Genomic DNA, 19,089 nt, shown 5'->3' on the forward strand with positions numbered 1-19,089 from the left:
TTAGTATAGTAGTTCAGTAGTACAAGTATATGAATAAAACTCACCAGAAACATCCATTCACTTTGGCCACCTCCACTAGCACCTTCTGTCATACTTAAGTTTTGAAACATTAACATAAAAATGTGCCTTTCTCTAACATATCTCCTCTGCAGATGCGATCGGTCTAGAATTAATCACAAAGTCTTGTGAGAGTTTTTGCATAGGGATTGATAATCTTGTGAAAGTCAAGTGAAAGTTTGTTGTGACTAAAAGGAAATACCTTGGAAAGGACAAGAGAAACCTGAAGGGTGAGACAGGACCTTTTAGTCTGGCTAAGAGCTTAGCATCTCTTCGTACCACATTAACCATATTGATTATCCTTTACCCAATGCCTTGTTCTCCTCTGGATTTTTTTCTGCTTCTATACTGGTTTGGCTAGTTTTTAAACTTCAAATGTCACCAAATTTGGACCCTTTTTAAAATGTATTCTTGCTCTTTTCTTTTTCCCAAATTATCCTGGCTACATTAAATCTGATTTATTGTTTTGTTTTCTGGTCAATCTACTATATTCTGGAGTTTTATTATCTAGAGACTAAGATTTTTCCCTTTGTCTTTGAGCAAACCAGATTCTTAGAACCAAAGTATTTTAGGTATAGGCCTTTTAAAATCCTTGGTGCTTGGTTACCAGACTCAAGGGGTCCACTTCTTGATGAGCGTAGCCAAATGAATGTAACAGAGACCAGAAGTCTGGATTGGAAGGTTTATTACTTATAAAAAGTAGTGGAGTATACTGGGGATAATTCCCAAAGCAGTGTCCCCTTGAATGAAGGAAAGGGGGTACCCTACATAGACTAAATTCCCAGCCAGCTCCCTGCCCACATCCTCATTTAGGTCCTCTTATGCAAATGAAGGATGCAAACTTGTTCATTTTGCACTGTATAACTATAGAACACAATTCATCAGTCAGTTCTTGATGCCTCGTTTGCATTTAGGCCCAGAAACCTGTCTATGGTGAGGAGTTTCGTGGTTGTTTTTTGGAGTATGCTATTCCCTGGATCCAACCACACTGAAAGACAGGCTTAAGCATGAATATTTGTGAGCTATAGGTAATGCTGGTTCCTTGGACCTCAGCACAAGGTCTTACTATGCCCCAGCCCAGATTCCCCTTCCCTGTGTTGGCCACACTTGGTCCGTGAACTCCACTGTAGGTTTTCTTCCATCTTGATGCACAGCTGTAGAGCCCAGCGTGATTCTTCTGTGTACTGAGTTTGAGAGCCCCTCCTCTGGAGGGCACTTGCGGGATGTGGGGACGTGAGAGTCTGGGCAGAGAGTGGCGCTGTCTTTGAGAAAAGGGAGAGAGGAGGATTCTTCTACTGCTGTGGTTTGCTCTCCTGCCCTTTCCTCTTGGCTTCTCATGGTTCTCTTGGCCTTTCCCTTAGTGAGTAATTTCATTTTTCCTTTTTCTTGTGGCTGGTACAGTAAGAGGGTCTCCTTTCCAAAGCGTGCAAATTCATCCTCAGTTTAGAATACTGAGGAGGAGCCACAGGGGAAAAGAGAGGCTTAAATTGGTCTAGCCTAGTTCACAAGGCTCCAAGAAAAGCTTTTTAGTAATAAACAGATTCGTGGGGGAGGAAGGGAAAATTATTTTTTTTTTGGCACGAAAAACACTCTACTTAAACCCAGTAGCTTTTCTGTGTTTACCACAACCATCTCTGTGGCTTAAAGTAATGAGTAAATGGGTGTCTGAATTTCACCAAGCAGTGGTGAAAAACATTTATTTTGCCTTGTGGGAACTTCACACGGGCTGACTCCCCTCTCGCCTGTCCCCCACCACAAGGTGATTTCCTTACAAGTTGCCTCTGGGCCTCTGGAGATGAAGCCCATTCTCCCTGCACCAGACAGGGCAGGCTCTGGCCATGTGTCCTGTGTATTTGTAAGAACTGAGAACTGAGGGATGCAGCTCTGCCACTTTGCAGTGCTGGCGTGTCACCGGCTCCTGTCCAGGTCAGGGCCTTCTGCACCTGAGTGAACTCTCTCCTGACTTCTTCAAAGTCATACAAGGAGTGAGAAGGAGATAGGAGGTAGTACCTCACAGCCTAACACAAAAGATTTCCCAAAGCCACCCTGTTTTAGGCACCAATCAACTAATGAAGCCAGGGCAGCCTTACTGTTTTCAGTACTGCTCCTGGATGAACCGTCACAGCGCATCACGGGCACAGCCATTTTCACTGGAAGGAGTGACTTTCTCACCTTGAGAGTCATCTTTTGTACAAATCACACCTTGACTAGACAAATCCCATGGGGAAATGTACATTTGCCTTAGTACTACTCTGTTACATGCTAGTATAGGCAGGGTTTTCCTTTGCTCCCTAGGTTTTGAGGAAAATAGATGTCAAAAGTTGTTTCTGCCTGGAATTAATGGCATAGACCAAATTCTGAGTGCCTTAGACAGGTTATTCTAGTCTCCTGACTTCTCTGTCCAGTATCTCTCTTTTTCTTTTCTTTTTTTTTGGGGGGGGATTTTTTATTTCTTATTTTTATTTCTATTTTCATTTATACATATTTATGGGGTACAGAATTGATTATCAGTATTTGTGTACAGTGTGTGATGATCAGATCAATATTATTAGCATATTCATCATTACAAATCGTAATTACTTTTTGTGTCCCTTACCCAATTACTCCCTATCAATTTCTCTTTTTCTAAGGACTTGGGCCTTTGTTGGTTCCTTCTGGCTGTACACATTTAACTCTCCATGAGTTCCAGCCCACGTTCTGTTTTCTCAGGTCTCCTCCTCTTCCCAAGGCCCCATATTTGGATCTGATGTAAACTTGAATTTAGCAAGTACTCATATTTACTAAAGATGACTTTTGCCTATAGGCCAAATATAGAAGAGAACTTCAAAAAGTTTGTGGAAAAATAGAATTAAAAGATAATACGAATCTTTCCATAAACTTTTTGAAGTACCCTCATATAATATTTCAGTCAAATGAAAAATAGTAGCTTTGGAGAACCATTACAGAGAAATGGCTTTATTCCGTGAGTTTAAGATGAAGGGGAAAAAAAATGTATTCTTTTATTGAGTACTTTTTATGGGAGATTTAAAAAGATACTCTAACCACTGCCTATAATTTGTAGTCACCAATGAAGAGGAGTAATTGAAAGGGAAAAAGCTCGTCAGAAACATCAAGTTAATCACAATAGAATAGCTTGCGAGGGGCTGGCCTCTTAGCTCAGTTGGTTAGAGCACAGCCCTGCAACACCAGGGTCAAGAGTTCAGTTCTCTTATACTGGCCAACTGCCAACTGGCAAAAGAAAAAAACCCCAAAATAGAATATCTTGCTTTGTTCATGTATGCTGTTGTCTTATATTGTTTGCTATTTTTTCCCCTTTTTCAGGCAGAGTTCGAGTAGATAACCTTGAAGTCTTGGAAAGCTGAGCTATGATACTTTTGAAGTCACTGCACCTCTGAAGCCATGATTTAAGTATCAGCAGTAAGGTAAGTATTTAGGAAAGAAATATAACAGTTTTGTGGTTAACACATTATATTGGTTTCTCCTGCATTCTGAGAACAGGGTGATTTTGTTTGACTCACATTCAACAAACCAGAGCTCTGAGAAAATTAAGGCTGCCTCTGTGATGCAGTATGGAACCCAAACATACAGGGGAGTTGAGCCATTTTGGTAGTTGGGAAAATCCTCATATTTCATCAGTGGTCCTGTGTCCCAGTGTGCCCTCTAGGAACTCCAGCAAAGAAAGGGAAAACTTAGTATTGTGGTTTTCCTTCTGAACTCAGATGTGGCTGCGAAAGACCTTTCAGGGACTCTAAGTTGACTTTTTAGATAGGAGCAGAGCCAGCCACAGAAATGGGGACAGAAGCGTCATTCTGGGAACAGTGCTATTTGATCTGCCTCTCTGGGGCAGTATTTCTCAAAGTGTGTGCCTTGGAACACATCTCCCTAGGCTATTAATACACGGGGTAAAGGGGTCTGAAGATGGGTGGATCTATGCCCAAGTAAGGCTGGAAAACATTGCATTAAAGTTAAACAGCTTTCCCCAAAACTAATGAGTCCTATGAATCTCAGTGGCTGTGTATAGTCTCAGTGCTCACCAGAGTCCTGTGGAACTCTTTTCCTGTGGGGCATCTGGGGACCAGTGTTCCATTTGTTCATTAAATATTATTGAACACCAGCCATGCATGGTGTTAGATGCTAGGGTTACAGCAGTAAACGAGATTGGCAGTGGTTGTGCATAGATAGTAAATAAGTTAACACATGAGTAAAGGTAATTACTGAGAAGCATGATAGCAAGTGTTTAAGAAAATGGTCTCTGGAGCTAGGTGGCTTAGGTTTTATTCCTGGGTCTGACTTCTTATATACTGCATGACCTTGGGCAAGACACATAACCTTTCTGTCTTTCAATTTCCTCATCTGTAAAATGGTGATAATAGTATCCATGTTGTAGATATTATTGTTGTAAGGACTAAAATTATGAATACATGCTGACAAATATTAAACAGTATACAAGCATCATCAAAAGTTGTACGTGTAATAACAATGGCTGAGTGCTATGAAGGTTTTATGGTTGACTGACTGGAGAAGACGTGGTATTGTGTGGGAACTTTTGAATAGGGTGATCCAGGAATGCCCTGAAGTAGAGCTTGTACAGATAACAAATGGCAAGCTATGCAGATGGTACAGGGAAAGCATCCAGAGGAAAAACCAAGTGCAAAGGGGTGTTTCTTATGCAGAGAAAGCATTTGACAAAATCCAACACCTCTTCTTGTTTGAAAAAAAAAACAAAAAAACACTCAACAAACTAGGAATGGAATGGAACTTTGTCAACCTGAAAAGGGCATCTATGAAAAACCCACAGCTAACCTAATACTTACTGGTGAAGGGCTGAAAGCTTTTCTCCTAAGACCAGGGACAAGACAAGGATGTCCACTCTCATCACTTCTGTGTAGTGTTGGCACTGAAGGTTACAGTCGGGGAAATTATGTAAGAAACTGAAATAAGAGGCGATCAGATTGGAAAGGAAAGGGTGAAACTACCTCTATTTGCAGATGGCATGATCTTGTATCTAGAAAATCCTGGGAATCCACTGTACTGTTAGAACTAATAATCAAGTTCAGCAAGATTGTGGGATACAAGATCAATATACAAAAATCAGTTGTACTTCTATGCACTTGTACTGAATAATCTGAAATGAAATTAATAGTTTCTTTTATAATAGTGTGAAAAAGAATAAAATAACTTACAAATAAACTTAACCAAACTTAAACAAAACCAAAAACTTTAGAGAAAAACATATGCTTTTAAAACTATAAAACAAATTAAAGGAAATTAAAGAAGACCTAAATAAATGGAAAAAATCACATATTTATGGATCAGAAGATTTAATATTGTTAAAATGGCAGTATTCCTCGAATTGATCTACAGATTCAGAGCAGTCTGTATCAAAATCTCAGATAGATATTTTGCAGAAATTGACAAGCTGATCCTAAAATTAATATGGCAATTCAAGGGACCAGAAGAGCCACAACAATCTTGAAAAAGAACAAAATAGGAAAACTTGACTTCTTGATTTCAAATCTTACTACAAAATTACTGTAATCAAGACAGTGTGGTACTGGCATAAGATGAGTCTATTCATCTTATGCCAGTATATGTATATATGTATATGAAATAGAATTGATAGTCTAGAAATTAAGACACACATTTATGGTCCACTGATTTTTGACAAATGTGCCAAAATAATTCAATGGTGAAAGAATAGTTTCAACAAATGATGTCAGGAAACTGGGTATTCATGTGCAAAAGAATGAAGTGGGACCCCTTCCTCGCACCATGTACAAAAACTAACTGCAAATGGATCAAAGGCTTAAATATAAGAGCTACAACTTTAAAACTCTTAGAAGAAAGCTTAAACATAACTCTAATAACCTTGGATTGGGGATGTTTTTATTTTGTTGCTTGTTTGTTTTTTGCTCTTTTTTAAATTTTTAACATTTACTTGTACATATTTGTAGGGTATAGTGTGTTGTTTCAATACATGCATATACTGCACAATGATTCACTTTGGGCAAAGAGCATAGTTGGGCATAGTTTTTTAGATATGACACCAAAAGCACAAGTATCAAAAGAAAAATAAATTGAACTTCATCAAAATTAAAAACTTTTGTGCATCAATGGATACTATCAAGCCAACCCACGAAACAGGAGAAAATAGTTCCAAATCATATATGTGATAAGGGACTGTAATCTAGAATATATAAAGAACTCTATGACTCAATAATAAAAAGACAACCTAGTTAAAAATAGATAAAGTATCTAAATAGACATTTCTCTGAAGAAGATATGCTGTTGGCCAATAAGCAGGTGAGAAGATTTTCAACATCATTAGCCATCAGGGAAATGAAAATCATAACCACAGTGAGATACCACTTCATTGACTATGAAAGATAGTCGATGACAAGTGTTGGTGAGGATGTGGAGAAAGTGGTACTCTCAAACACTGCTGATAGGAATGCAAAATGTTTCCAAAGCAACTGCATTGGAAAACGGTCTGGCAGTTCCTGAGACAGGTAAACATAGAGTTACCTCTTATAGAACCCAGTATATCCACTCCTAGGTATACGCTCAAGAGAGATGGAAACATATGTCTATACAAAAACAATAATATTTACAGAAGCATTACTCATTATATCCAAAGAGTGGAAACAACTCAAATGTTCATCACTGATAAATGGATAAATAAAATGTGGTGTGTTCACACAGTGGAATGTTATTCAGCTATAAGAAGGAATGGAATACTGATGTACTCTACAGCATAAATGAACCTTGAAAATATGCTAAGTGAAAGAAGCCAAACACAAAAGAACACATATCGCATGATTCCATTTATATGAAATTTCTAGAACAAGCAAATCTATAGAGACAGAAAGTAGACTAATGGTTGTTTACAACTGGATATTTGGAGGGAATTAGGAATGACTCTTAATGGGTCTGTGATTTCTTTTGGGGATAATAAAAATGTCTAAAATTGATTTGAAAATGGTCATACAACTCTGTGAATATATTTTAAAAAACATGGAATTATACACTGTAAATTGGTGAATTGTATGGTATGTGAATTATATATGAATAAATCTATTGTATATATAAAAAGATACGTCTTGGAGGCTTACCTGGCAGCACTTCATGATAGATGAGATTTAGGGAGTAAGGACAAGGGGGAAATTAAGAATGATTCCTAAATTTTGTCCTTGGGCAACTTCTGAGAAGGAGAAGAAAGATTTGGGGAGGAGAGTTTTGTTTTGTTTTAAGGGGAGGACCAGCTCTGAGAATCAAGAGTTCTATTGTAGCCATATTAACTTTGAGGTACCTGTTGAATATCCAAAGTTATTAGGCAGACATATTTGAGTCTGGAAATGCGAGGAGCAATCCAGACTAGAGATAAAATTTAGATGATTGTTAAATCCATAGAAAAGGATGAAGAGAGAGAGAGAGAGAGAGAGAGTTAATGGGGCTGAGGATGAGGTGGGGAACCACAAGAAAACAGAGGCGTGGCCAGCCCAGGAGGAAGGAAAAGTAGGAGAGTGTGGGGTCACCGGTGCATGGAGTCAGTGACTTCTGAGAGGTCAGTAAGAGGAGGACAGAAGCACCCACTGGAATTGCCAAGTTGGATGTTGTTCTCGACCTTGACATGAGTAGTTCAGACTGGAGACTCCAGATCAGAGTGGATTGAAGAGGGACTGTGAAGTGCTAAGGTGCAGAGACTGAGCCAACCGTTTGCAGAAGTTTCACTGTAACCAGACTCTGAAAAATTCCTTTAGGATTCTCTCCTGCCCTGCCAACAGAATGCTGGTTGGGTTGAAGGTCCTCTCCTCCCTGGGAGCCAGCTCTTCTGGGTATGAGTCATACATCTGGGAGCTGCTAACTTGTAGGCAGGCTGGGGCGGGAGAGTCATGCAAAGCTGGATTCAGAGAAGAGAGCCACTCTTGGCTTTGTTCTCTGATGGTTTTGACTTGGTTTTGTAATTTTGATTGCGAGAAAACAAAGAAGGATTTTACAGATTTGCTTTTTCAAAATTTAGGTAGAATTGCTTAAAAATTTCATATAATACCAGAATAAAGAGGAAATCCATTTCATTCTTCTAGATGCAGTGAAGGAATTTAGGAAGCAAAGTCCTGACTATACATATATCAGTGATTTGTGTCTCCTGAGACAACATCAGATCTCGGTGTTTGGACCACCGAGACTATCTACAGCAGTTCCCTAAGTGAGGTGGATAGAAAAGTGGTAACTTTCTCAGGAGGCATGCACACTGAAGTGCTTGCAGTGGATGCCGTTCAGAAACCTCAGAAGTACTTTGACCGTGGATCTTACCATTTGCATTAGTACATTCTTTCCCCATGCTTTTTTACTCACTTAGATTATGTGAAAACAACTTTTTTAGATATGTGTTCCTTCAAGTAGCAACCCAATCTTTCCCTTTTCTTGAGAAAATACTAGTTGAAAATGGACTGCTACTTACGCTGGAAAGCCCATTTGAGATGTCTTGAGCACATGACCAAAGACTGCTCATTTTGGATGACTCCAGGCAGTGTTTTGTTTTTAAACAAGATGTGTGTGTGTGTGTGTGTGTGCGTGCATATTTTGGTAAGCCAATCTTTAAAGGTTTTATGAGTGTTCATACCTGAAATTTCTGCCTTTTCTTATACAGAATATGAATGGCCTATCATAAAACAATATTTTAAAAATCCAGTGTTTTCTGCCTTGCTTGGCCTGAAATTAGAAAATGTCCTTATTTTTCTAAACTTGGTTAAAGGCTCCTTGTAAGGGTTTTTCTTGTGTGTGTGGAATTTTTTTTTTTTTTTTTAATTTATGTTGTATTTGTTTGGTTGCATTTCATTGTATATGTAGGAGATACATATTGGGGGTTTTGAGGAAAGAATTTTTTGGTTGGTATTACTTTCATTAAAGCATTCTTATTCTGGAAGAATTTTAAGTTGTTCTACAGCACAGATCTACAGGGTTTTAAAATTTATTATCATGAGAAAATGATATTAGTAGTTGATTAGAAGTTAGACTGTCATCTATGAAGAAGTCTCTGGCTTAAAAGAAACCCCGGCTTTAGAATCCTGTTTTTTTTTTTTCAGCTATCCTGTGTCCTGGGTTTTTGGTCTCTCATTAACATCTAGGAACCTGCAATCACAGGAGATTGAGAGAGGTTATCCAGGAAGAACCATTTGAACTTCAACCTGTTATCTTGGCTACAAGGCTGTGCTAAAGGGCACTTTTGATTTCTTGGTTTTAAAAGAGCAAAGAAAGTAGTTGCAGATATGAAGGGTTTGGTCTGCCCTGCTCGGGACTAACTGCCTCTTGACAGAAGCCAGCGGCAGGCGCCCATCATGACTGGGGTCGGGCAAGGTCAGTTTACGTTGTCAAATTCTTGTTTTCAGAGAATTGGACCATGTGAAGCAAGTGCTGCTAACAGCATTTCAGATCATTTTATGGAGGAGTCCTGATTCCATTTTGTCTGCTTAGGGTGGATCTGTGCAAATTACTTTGTTTCTCCAAAATATCTTATTTGTCTTGGGATGCAGCCAGGCCTCTATTGTGGGTGTATGCTGTGTTCCCAACTTCAGGCCCCAGAGCCTGGGCTGTGCTTTGTCTGTACGAAACAGCGGCAGGCCTTGGGAGGATCGAGGAGGCAGACACAAGAGTGCTGTTTGTGTAGACAGAACCTGTGGACAGATGTCTTTAAGTTGTGGAAATCTAGGTGACATGAAGAGAGAAGAACAGAAGAGGACAGGTAAGGGTTTTCTAAAATAACTCCATCTGGCTGCATGTAGAAAACTGGTTAGCCTTTCATGGGCTGGTGGGTACCTCATCCTGTTGTCTCCCCTTTTTTTTCTGTCAATGATTTTTGGATGTTGATAATGAAACTAGCTTAGAGAATGTCATTAAAAATGCCACTGATTTGACTTTTTAAGTAAAAATGTAGAGTTTTTGTTTTTACCAAAAAGCAGGTGATATTCAGCTCTCTAAATAGGAAAAACAAATAAGCATATAAAAATCCTAGAGGAATCTCTTTCTTTGTGATTTTTATTAAATTCAATTTAAGCTATAAGCCTAATTTAAAATAAAATTTAGCATAGAACAGGAAACAGAAACCTCAGAAGAGTCTAAATACACCTTTGTCCTTCTATATTCCTCACCTACTCTCTTTACACACACACGTGCACACACTTGCACATACACACACTGCATCACACATACTCTCCTTCCTATATTTGCATGAAAAATAGGTAGTAAAAATCTTGAAAGGCAAATAGAAGGTATAATACAATCAAGTAAGAGATTGAATATAAATTGGAATGTCTTCATTTTTTATTTTTCTTTCATTTGGATACTTTTACTAATTCTTTCTGCCGGGTTTAAGACTTTCGAAACATTCTTTGGCCCTGGGAGGGAGTTGTATAACCATAAAACTTGAGAATCCTGGCCCTAGAATAAATGTTCCTTTTAAAACCCCAAGGACAGAAAATTGAATACAGCTGTGCAAAAAAAAAAAAGTCAAATGATGGTTCGGGGCCACAGGCACCCTGACCAACTTTCCCAGTGCACTGGGCTGTGGTTTCTTGGAGCCGGGAGCTGGGCACTTCAGTGTTCTTTTTGAAGGTTTCAGGGAAAGGCCAAGACTGCCTACAGAACCATATGTCTCTGGGATGTGGTTAAGAGAGCTCTCTTGTTGGTATGGTGATCTAGCCTCTTGCTTGTCCTCTGCACTCTGCATGCTCTGTAGTTTTCTCCTGCAGAGGATTGGGGTTTCTGGGTCATTTTCTGAGGTTCCATGATTCCACGGACTTTATGGTCCCTACTTAGAAGTAAGCTAGGGAGCTTCAGCAGTTTACACCAGAGTCAGAAGATGAACAGACAAGATTTTGAGACCCCCAACTCCCACTCCTCTGCTCCCTTAGTCACATAATTGTTCTCAGTACAAAAAAGCTTTCCTGAGAACACAGTATTGTTGTTCCTTGCTTTTCCTCCCCTGCGATGGGAACCAGGATGTTGCTTCTCTGATGTTTGCCTGGCGGGTCCCGCTGGTGGGTTTGTAGACCACGGGGAGCCCGTGCCCTGGACCCCAGCCTGTGTGCAGACTGGCATTAATCACTTTGCTCTTTGTTAGACTGTGTAATGATGATTCATACTTCTTCCCCTACATGATTAGATTACTGTGATTTTCATATCCTGGACTGCCCACTGAGGATTTGAATTATATTTGTTGGTATAGAAGACAGTATCATGTTTCTGGGGAAAAGGGATTGAACTTGCCCACTTGGCCATCCTCAGAAAATGTTAGGGAGTGCCTGGCTGAAAAGTAATCCTGCCTCCAGGGCTTACCACATCAATTAGCTTACTGTAAAGGCCAGCCAGCCCCGCCTCTGTGTGCACATGGTCCCTGAGCAGTAGATTTGCATGTGATGCCCAGCCTACAAAATCAGAATGTGTGGAAGGTTTTGCCAGGGAATCCTATAGTGAAATCAGATGCTGCTTCATGAGGAAAATCTTTCCCAAGGAGGTATTTGGGAAAGAGGTAAACTAATGCTGGCATGAGGAGCAGTCTACCCAAAGCCAGCAGGGATTGTGGTCACAGATTGAAGGGGCAGGGGGAGTCAATGAGGAGTAAAGTAGTCTTTGAAAAAAACTCAGTGTTTTGTTACTTTCCCTGTAGAATATATTTTAATTCAGTCTATTCATTCAGCACATATTTACTGAGCTCTTCCTATATCTCCTAGGCACTGTTCTAGGCACTGGAGATTAACAGCAGTCCATAAAACAGGCAAACATCTCTGCCCTCCCAGAAGGCACATTGGAGGGCCTGTTTCAGTGGGGACATGAGTATTGACAGAAAAAAGCCATAGATAGCAAGGAGTTAGGAGTACTGAAGAGCTCCTAAATAACCATAGTCATTTGAAAATATATTTGCTAATATATTTCCTCTCTTCCCTCCAATGCAGTGTGCATCCTCTATCCCACTAAAGAGGTTACCAAACATCTTTCAGTAGATCCTCTGAAGGGAATTATTCATATGTGCTAATGAATAGTCCACTTAGGCATAAGGAGTCCAACAGACAACTTCAGAGTCTTGGAAAGGATTGTCTGCTGTTGACTGAGTCTCTGTTAGAAGGAAGGCAAGATATGATCAAGTGTTTTTGTCTTTGCTCTCATACTGTCTCATAATTCTCACTTCAAAATGCCTTGTATTAACATTTTATATTCTCCTTGGATCCCCTTTCTTTCTTTCTTTCTTTTTTTTTTTTTTTTTGAGTTGTCGCAGTTTTTCTTTAGGGTATGAGATGGGAATACGAGAATTACAGAGTCTCGGTTTTTCAGAACTGGATGTGACTATAGGAGTCTTAACCAGACCAATGACTTTCAGTCCCTGGACTGAAACCAAGTTTCTATCTGATGGCAGTGAAAGGAGAAATTTCAGAAAGTCAAATGAATGAGATGAAGTGAAAAAGAAACCAAGCTTATTCAGTTGATTTCTGTATTTTTCTGTTATTCTCTTTTCTTGAACTTTTTGGTTATTTAGCATCTTCCACCTGCCCCGGTCAGGAAGTGTCTTTCTTATAAGCAATGGTGTCAGGATGCTTCTTCACATGCCTTGTAAATTTTGATTGCATGCTGGATTTTGTGTGTCAGAGAGTAGTAGATTAAAATAAATGGTTTTTATCCCCAGTGAGAAAAAATGGAATCATATAGTTAAAAAATAATAATAAAGGAAAGAAAACAAAACAAAAGAAAAGAAAAAAATTACTCATCCTCCTGAACTCAGTCCCCCCACCCCCACATTCTGTTTCCAGGGCTACCTCCTGCTGGCTCCCCACTCCCCCAGGCTCAGTTTTCAGATGGTGCCCTCCTCAATTTTGTAGCCCCTGTCTCAATACAGGAGTCACTGCCTAAACCTTACAGTGGGAAATTACCACACGTGCTGTTAGGGAGATGTGTTCCGGCTTACCCAACTGGACCCACAGGTACATGTTAAGATACACATGGAGTGGTTCAGTTTTATAGAATTATCGGTACTGTGGTTCCACTTTATTACAGGCTTATCAGGCTTTTGTGGGTTGGCCCAAGTGTACAGCTGTCACTTAAAGCTGTATTTCTGGAGGAAGATGAGAATGGAAACTTCGTTGAGCTGCACTGCCAGCCCAGGTTGTGCAGGGTCTCTTGGTTCATGGGGCTGAGAGAACAAGGCTTCAGAGAAGCTCGGAGAAGGCCTCCATGCTCTGTGTCTCTGAGGTGTGGACGGCTCTCCTGGGTCTCCTTTGTAACATGGAGCTCCTTGAGAAGAACCATAGGTACTTCATGGTTTTTATTCAGGAATAAGAACAGGCCATTCCCTCTCAGTATTTGGGATCAGCAGAGGAAACCACATGTGAGGCTGAGCTTGGTGATGTCAACCACGGCACGGAAAGGGAAGAGCCTCTGTGGGTCTTCTCTTGTGTGGGGCATTTTCACTCCACCTGCTGGATCCCCTTTGGCTCACATCCCCACCTGAGAAGTAGCTTCTCCGATTCTGCCATGTGATGAATTGCTGCTTGAGGGCAGACACAATTGCCCCATTTTTAGATATATAGTGCCCTAAATGGAACATGCCACTCTTTATACACCTGCGAGGATTCTCAAGACTCTGAGCCTGGTGTCCAGGAATGTGACATTGGTCCAGCATGTGAGAGGCTATGTCCCTGCAGCCAGGACTCATAAAACACGGTGCAGGTCTCACCTGGCAAACTCACACTTCATTGTGACCATGAGGCCAGCAGCTGTGTTCATGCTGACCTTTGCTACGTGCCCATTGCTCTGAAGCACAGCCCGGGAGAGAAGAGTGGCTTGTTAATCACTTGTTCAAGCCAGTGACTTACCAACAACCTTGGAGCTTGAAAGATTCTCAGCTAAAGCCAGTAAAATTCTCCATAAGCTTTGAAAAAAAGAGAGGCCAGACAGACCATTGATTGATTGGTTTAGATTATCTGGGAGAAGAGGGTGTGTTGATTGAATAATACTGATAACTAAAAATAATATCAACCCCCCCATGCTTTTTTTTTTAAATCTACTCACAAAATTATTTGCCCATGTGCGGAAGATCACAATCTTAGACTCACTCTGGTAGATCAATATAGATATCAGGAGACTGTGGCATGTCCCTGTGTTCTCTCAGAAATGTCAAAATCCTAAGCTAATTGAGAAAATGAAATGATTCCAAGTCTGGTCCTGTCATAGCAGAAATTAGGATAGAATACAGATCCTGGTTGCCTAGTCTTTTCATCTCCTGGAAATGAGCAGCTTAAAAAGTGATTGCTCGAGTTCATTGCCATTTAGAAAGCAGAACTTTCAGAAGGCAGAAGCAATTAGAGCTTTGCTGTCTTGCATTCCTTGTACTAGCAGTCGTGGTCAGAACTCTGACGTCATTGTCACTTCAGAAATAGGGGGGACAGTGGAAATGAGGCTGCTGCACAGAAACCCTTGAGCTGGAGATACCAGAATATTAAACACATACATTTTATTTCTGCCTGTGATGAACTGAGCAGCCAACTTGTCACTCTTTCTCCAACTCCAGAGGGTATTACGTATTCATTAACCCAACCTGAAAAAAAATAGGAGACTGCTATGCTGAATTAAAATGAGAAAAGACCTCTAATCACAAGCTATTTTGATTCTAGTTTTCAGTCTTCACATCTCAAACATTCGTTGCATTTATTGAGTGGCAGGTGTTGCTAGGCTCTGGGAACACAAAGACAGGACTGGATCCCAGCTCTCTGGATGACAACAGTCTAGAGGCTGGTAATCAGACCACATTTATAGGAGAAAGTCAACTGAGTCTTGAAGGACGAGTAGGGGTTTTCTAAGTGAGGAGGAAGGAAGGGATTCTGAGCAGAGAGAACTGCCTGGACATAGCAAGGATGGTCGGTGTGGCTTCTCATGGTTGGGCGAAGATCACCTGCTGGGGGAGTGGTGGTGGGACATACTGCTCAGGGGGCGGGCAGGGACCAGGTCACAGAGGTGAGGGACTTTAGAATTTATCCAACAGGCCAGTCATTCTTGACTTATTGTTATCTTTAATTTCCCACCACCACGAGTATGCTGGATGACACCTACATGTGTCCTCATGCCTCTTAGGTCTATCTGAATGTGATGTTGGTGATGAAGCGAGGCATTGGAGTTCCTTATAGTCTTCACAACTATTAGAAATATGTCCAGAAGAGAAAGTCGCCACAGATCATAGTCTTTGTGAGAATCTCTGGGTTAAGTGTAATTTCCAAAGTATGTATTTGCAATTGGATAGATCCCTTTTCTCCTCCTACTGATGAATATCTAAATGCAGGAGGGTGACAGTGATTCTTTATAAGGATAGTCTTACATTTACTCCTCAAAACACTTAATTCAAAAAGTTTGTCACTTGAGCCTCCATTGGTAAGAAGTCACTGCTATCCACCTGTCCACGGAGGCAGCGCCTGCCAGAGCCACGCTGAGAGCGGCTGCTGGAGCCAGCAAGGAGGGCGTGGTGGGAGCGACACACCAGGGCTGGGCTGCTCAAAGGCCATTGTCGAAGCAGTGGAGAGGACAGGTGTGGGCAAGTGGTGGTGGGAGAGGAGAAAACAGTTGGGCACTCCCCTAATGATCTGGACTCGAGCCCACGAGAACATCAACAGGGGGTGGGCATAGAGAGGGTTCAGAGGTCACTGCGATGGGAATGAGAAGCACAGGTGAGAAGTGGCCCCGGATTCTGGTTGGGGTGATCACGTGGCTGGGGGCGAGGTTGCAGTCAGTCAGGAAGACAGGAACAAATTCTGTGATGGGAGATGGGGAGAGCAGCACGATTTGTCCTGTGTCTTACGTTCCTGGTATTCTGAACTCCAGGGAGTCACCCATGTCCTGCATTCTGTTTCAGGTGTGGTGAGCTCACTCTGGGAGAGGTTGAACAAGACGCTACCAAGGTCAAGGTGCTGGGAAATGTGAGACATTGGGAGGGAGGGGAGAGGTAGAGGAGACAGGGAAGGACGTGAGGAGGGGCATGGTCAGCAAGGCCTGGAGAGAGCCGAGGAAAGTAGTGTCAAAGAAGTTTCTGGACAGAAAGTGTCAGATGCCATAGAGAGGCCGAGTCCAGGTGTGGCACTAGGAGAGTCCGTGGTCAGGAGAGCAGCTCCTGGGGTGTGGAGGGAGCTCGAATCAATGGCCAAACTGTTAGGGGTACACATAGGGACTTGAGGGGAGAGGAGACCCTGACGTGGAAGCCTAGTGGTGACGAAGAGGAAAGAAATCAGGGAGGTGGGCAAGGGCTTGAAAGGGAGGTGGGAGGTGACATTTGGAATGTTTGGGATTGTGCTGCTCTGATCCGTGAACCAAAAAGAAGCCTCCTGTCTTCTCACTGCATGGCATTCCCCAGAGCTGTGTCATTTAGTCTTTTCTAAAATAAAGGTCCTTCGTACGTTAGGATGGCCCTGGTGTTTGCCTCTGGATTTTATGTTATGGAATCTGAGAGGATAAAGAGCATGAAACATCTCAATCTGCTCATGCTACTGCTTGGAAAGCTGAATGGTTATGTTGTCTTTTTATTTTTAAGAATGAGGCCTCTGAGACTATCAAACTCTAGAGTTCAAAAACTTTTCTATGATATTTATAGTAACATTAGAATTTGAGATGACCCAGTCTCATCCCTTTTAAAGAGTGGTTTTCTTACTATTTCTCAAGTGCAGGTCAAGTTTTGAAAATTAATAATCTTGGGCAGCATATGGAACTTCTGAAAGTTACATGGAGGTATCCTGCTCTTTTATCAGATACTTTATTTGAATCAATGCCTTTTATCTTGTAGGGAAAAAGAAACATTTCCAATTTGAAGTTCTTAAGATGGCATTGATTAACAGGCAAATTAAAGTAAGTAGCCCATAGACAAATAGGTTGTATTTGTTTGAAGTAGGTTTGTTTCTGGTTTGGGGGTCTTTTTTGGGAAAAAAAAAAGTTAAATTTTTAATTTTGAGGTAAATATAGATTCATATGCAGTTGTAAGAAATAATGCAGAGAAATCATGTGCACTTGTTGCCTAGTTTCCCCCAATGGTAACACCTTGCATATGAATCTGTAGAACATTATCACAACCAGGAGGTTGACATTGATCCAGTCTCAGTGGAACAATAAAAGTGTTCCCTTACAAGGATCTCTCATGCTGCCCTGTGATGGCCACCTCATCCCTATCCCTAACCTCTGACAACCACTATTTGTTTTCCATTTTTATGATATTGTCATCTGGAGGATGTTATATAAATGGAATCATGCAGCATCTAACATTTTGGGATTGGCATTCTTTCACTCAGCATAATTCCCTCAATATTTATCCAGGTCACTGCTTGTATGAATAGTTTGTTCCTTTTTGTTGTTGAGTAGCATTACATGGTCTAGATGTACCCACAGTGAGGATGAGGTGGAGGTTCATTGTTTTTTGGTTTTTGTTTTTTTTGCATATGGATGCCCTGTTCTTCTAGCACCATTTGTTGAAAAGCATGAAAATCAGTTGGGCATATTTGTGTGGGCTTGTTTCTGGGTTCTCTATTCTGTTCCATTGATTTATTACGTTGTGTGTTTTTCTTCAGCAGTGCCCCAGTCTTGATTACTATAGCTATAAAGTGGGCCTTAATATGCAACAGATGGATTCCTCTCACTTCATTCCTCTTTTTCAAGATTGTTTTTGCTATTTCAGGACCTGTGCCTTTACATATAAATTTTAGAATAAGCTTGTCTATATCTGCCAAAAATCCTTGTGTGGTTTTGATAGGAATTGTAGTAAACCTATAGATCAGTTTGAGGAGAATTGACATCTTTACTATGTTGACTCTTCCAATTCATGAGCATAGTATATGTCTATTCATTTATTTAGATCTTCCTGGATTTTTTCATCAGCAATTTGTAATTTTCAGCATATAGATCCTATATATGTTTAGTTAAATTTATATCTCGATGTTCTATTTTCCTTGGAATGATTGTAAATGGTATTTTGTTTTTAATTTTGGTTTCCACATGTTCATTGTTAGTATAAAATAGGGGTTATAGAAATATGTATGAAGTTTCTCTTAGAAAAAATATCATGGTCATTGTACCTAGATTAGCCCAGAAAAGTCAGATTAGAATTTATAATAAAGCTGATAAAATGAACAGTTACTGGAATAGTACACTACAATATTGCTATAATACTATTATTAAATAATAGCAAATGAGAGATAGTTACTTATTTAATATCTTGGAGATGTCTAGGCTACTATAAGTCTAGTTCTTATTTCTAATTTTAATTCATAATATATGATTTTCCTTTTATGTCATTTTGTAGAAATAATTGGGTGTAATGAGAGTTTTCTGATTTAGGCAGATAACAATAAAAAATTTAGAAAAGCATTTGAAAGGATTGCACAAGTAGAATTAACACTGATTCATTTTCTCCTCCTGTCTTTTCTTTAAAGAAAAGACACCAATAGTCAACTGTTTTACCTAAGTTTTTATTTATTTTTACCCTGCTTTGTTCCAGTAGGAGTTTAAAGCAGCTTATAAAAATACGTGAAACAAGATATAAAATAAACTTAAAACTGAGGGGAAAACCAAATTGGTCAAAGGGAACATAAGATCAAGGCTGGTACTAAGATTAGGATGGATGTTAGGGAGAAATTGGTAAAGGGCCACAAAAAATGTTTACATTGTGTAATGATAAAAATTTTTTTTTTTAAAAGAAGGATGTTAAAGTCAGGTTGTGAAGTGTAGTTTATCATCTTGAAGTGGGTAAATATTTGGCTGGGACAAATTGTTTTTAACCCTTGAACAAAGTAGTCATGACACCAGTGTTTAATTATTGCACCTGTCCAGGGCATCTGCCATCTTTTTACCTGGCCGCAGGATCGTGCGTTTAGGGAGAGGCACTGTCTTGCCAGGTTCATTAGTAACAGGAATTCAGATCCTGCTTTGTGAGGCCTCTCTCCACTGACTGATGCAGCTGGTGGTCTGAGAAAGCTGACACCCAGCGCCATACCACCCGAGGCCCGCGCAGCACACAGC

The sequence above is a fragment of the Cynocephalus volans genome, chromosome 6 (genome assembly GCF_027409185.1).
Source record: "Cynocephalus volans isolate mCynVol1 chromosome 6, mCynVol1.pri, whole genome shotgun sequence".
NCBI lineage: Eukaryota > Metazoa > Chordata > Mammalia > Dermoptera > Cynocephalidae > Cynocephalus > Cynocephalus volans.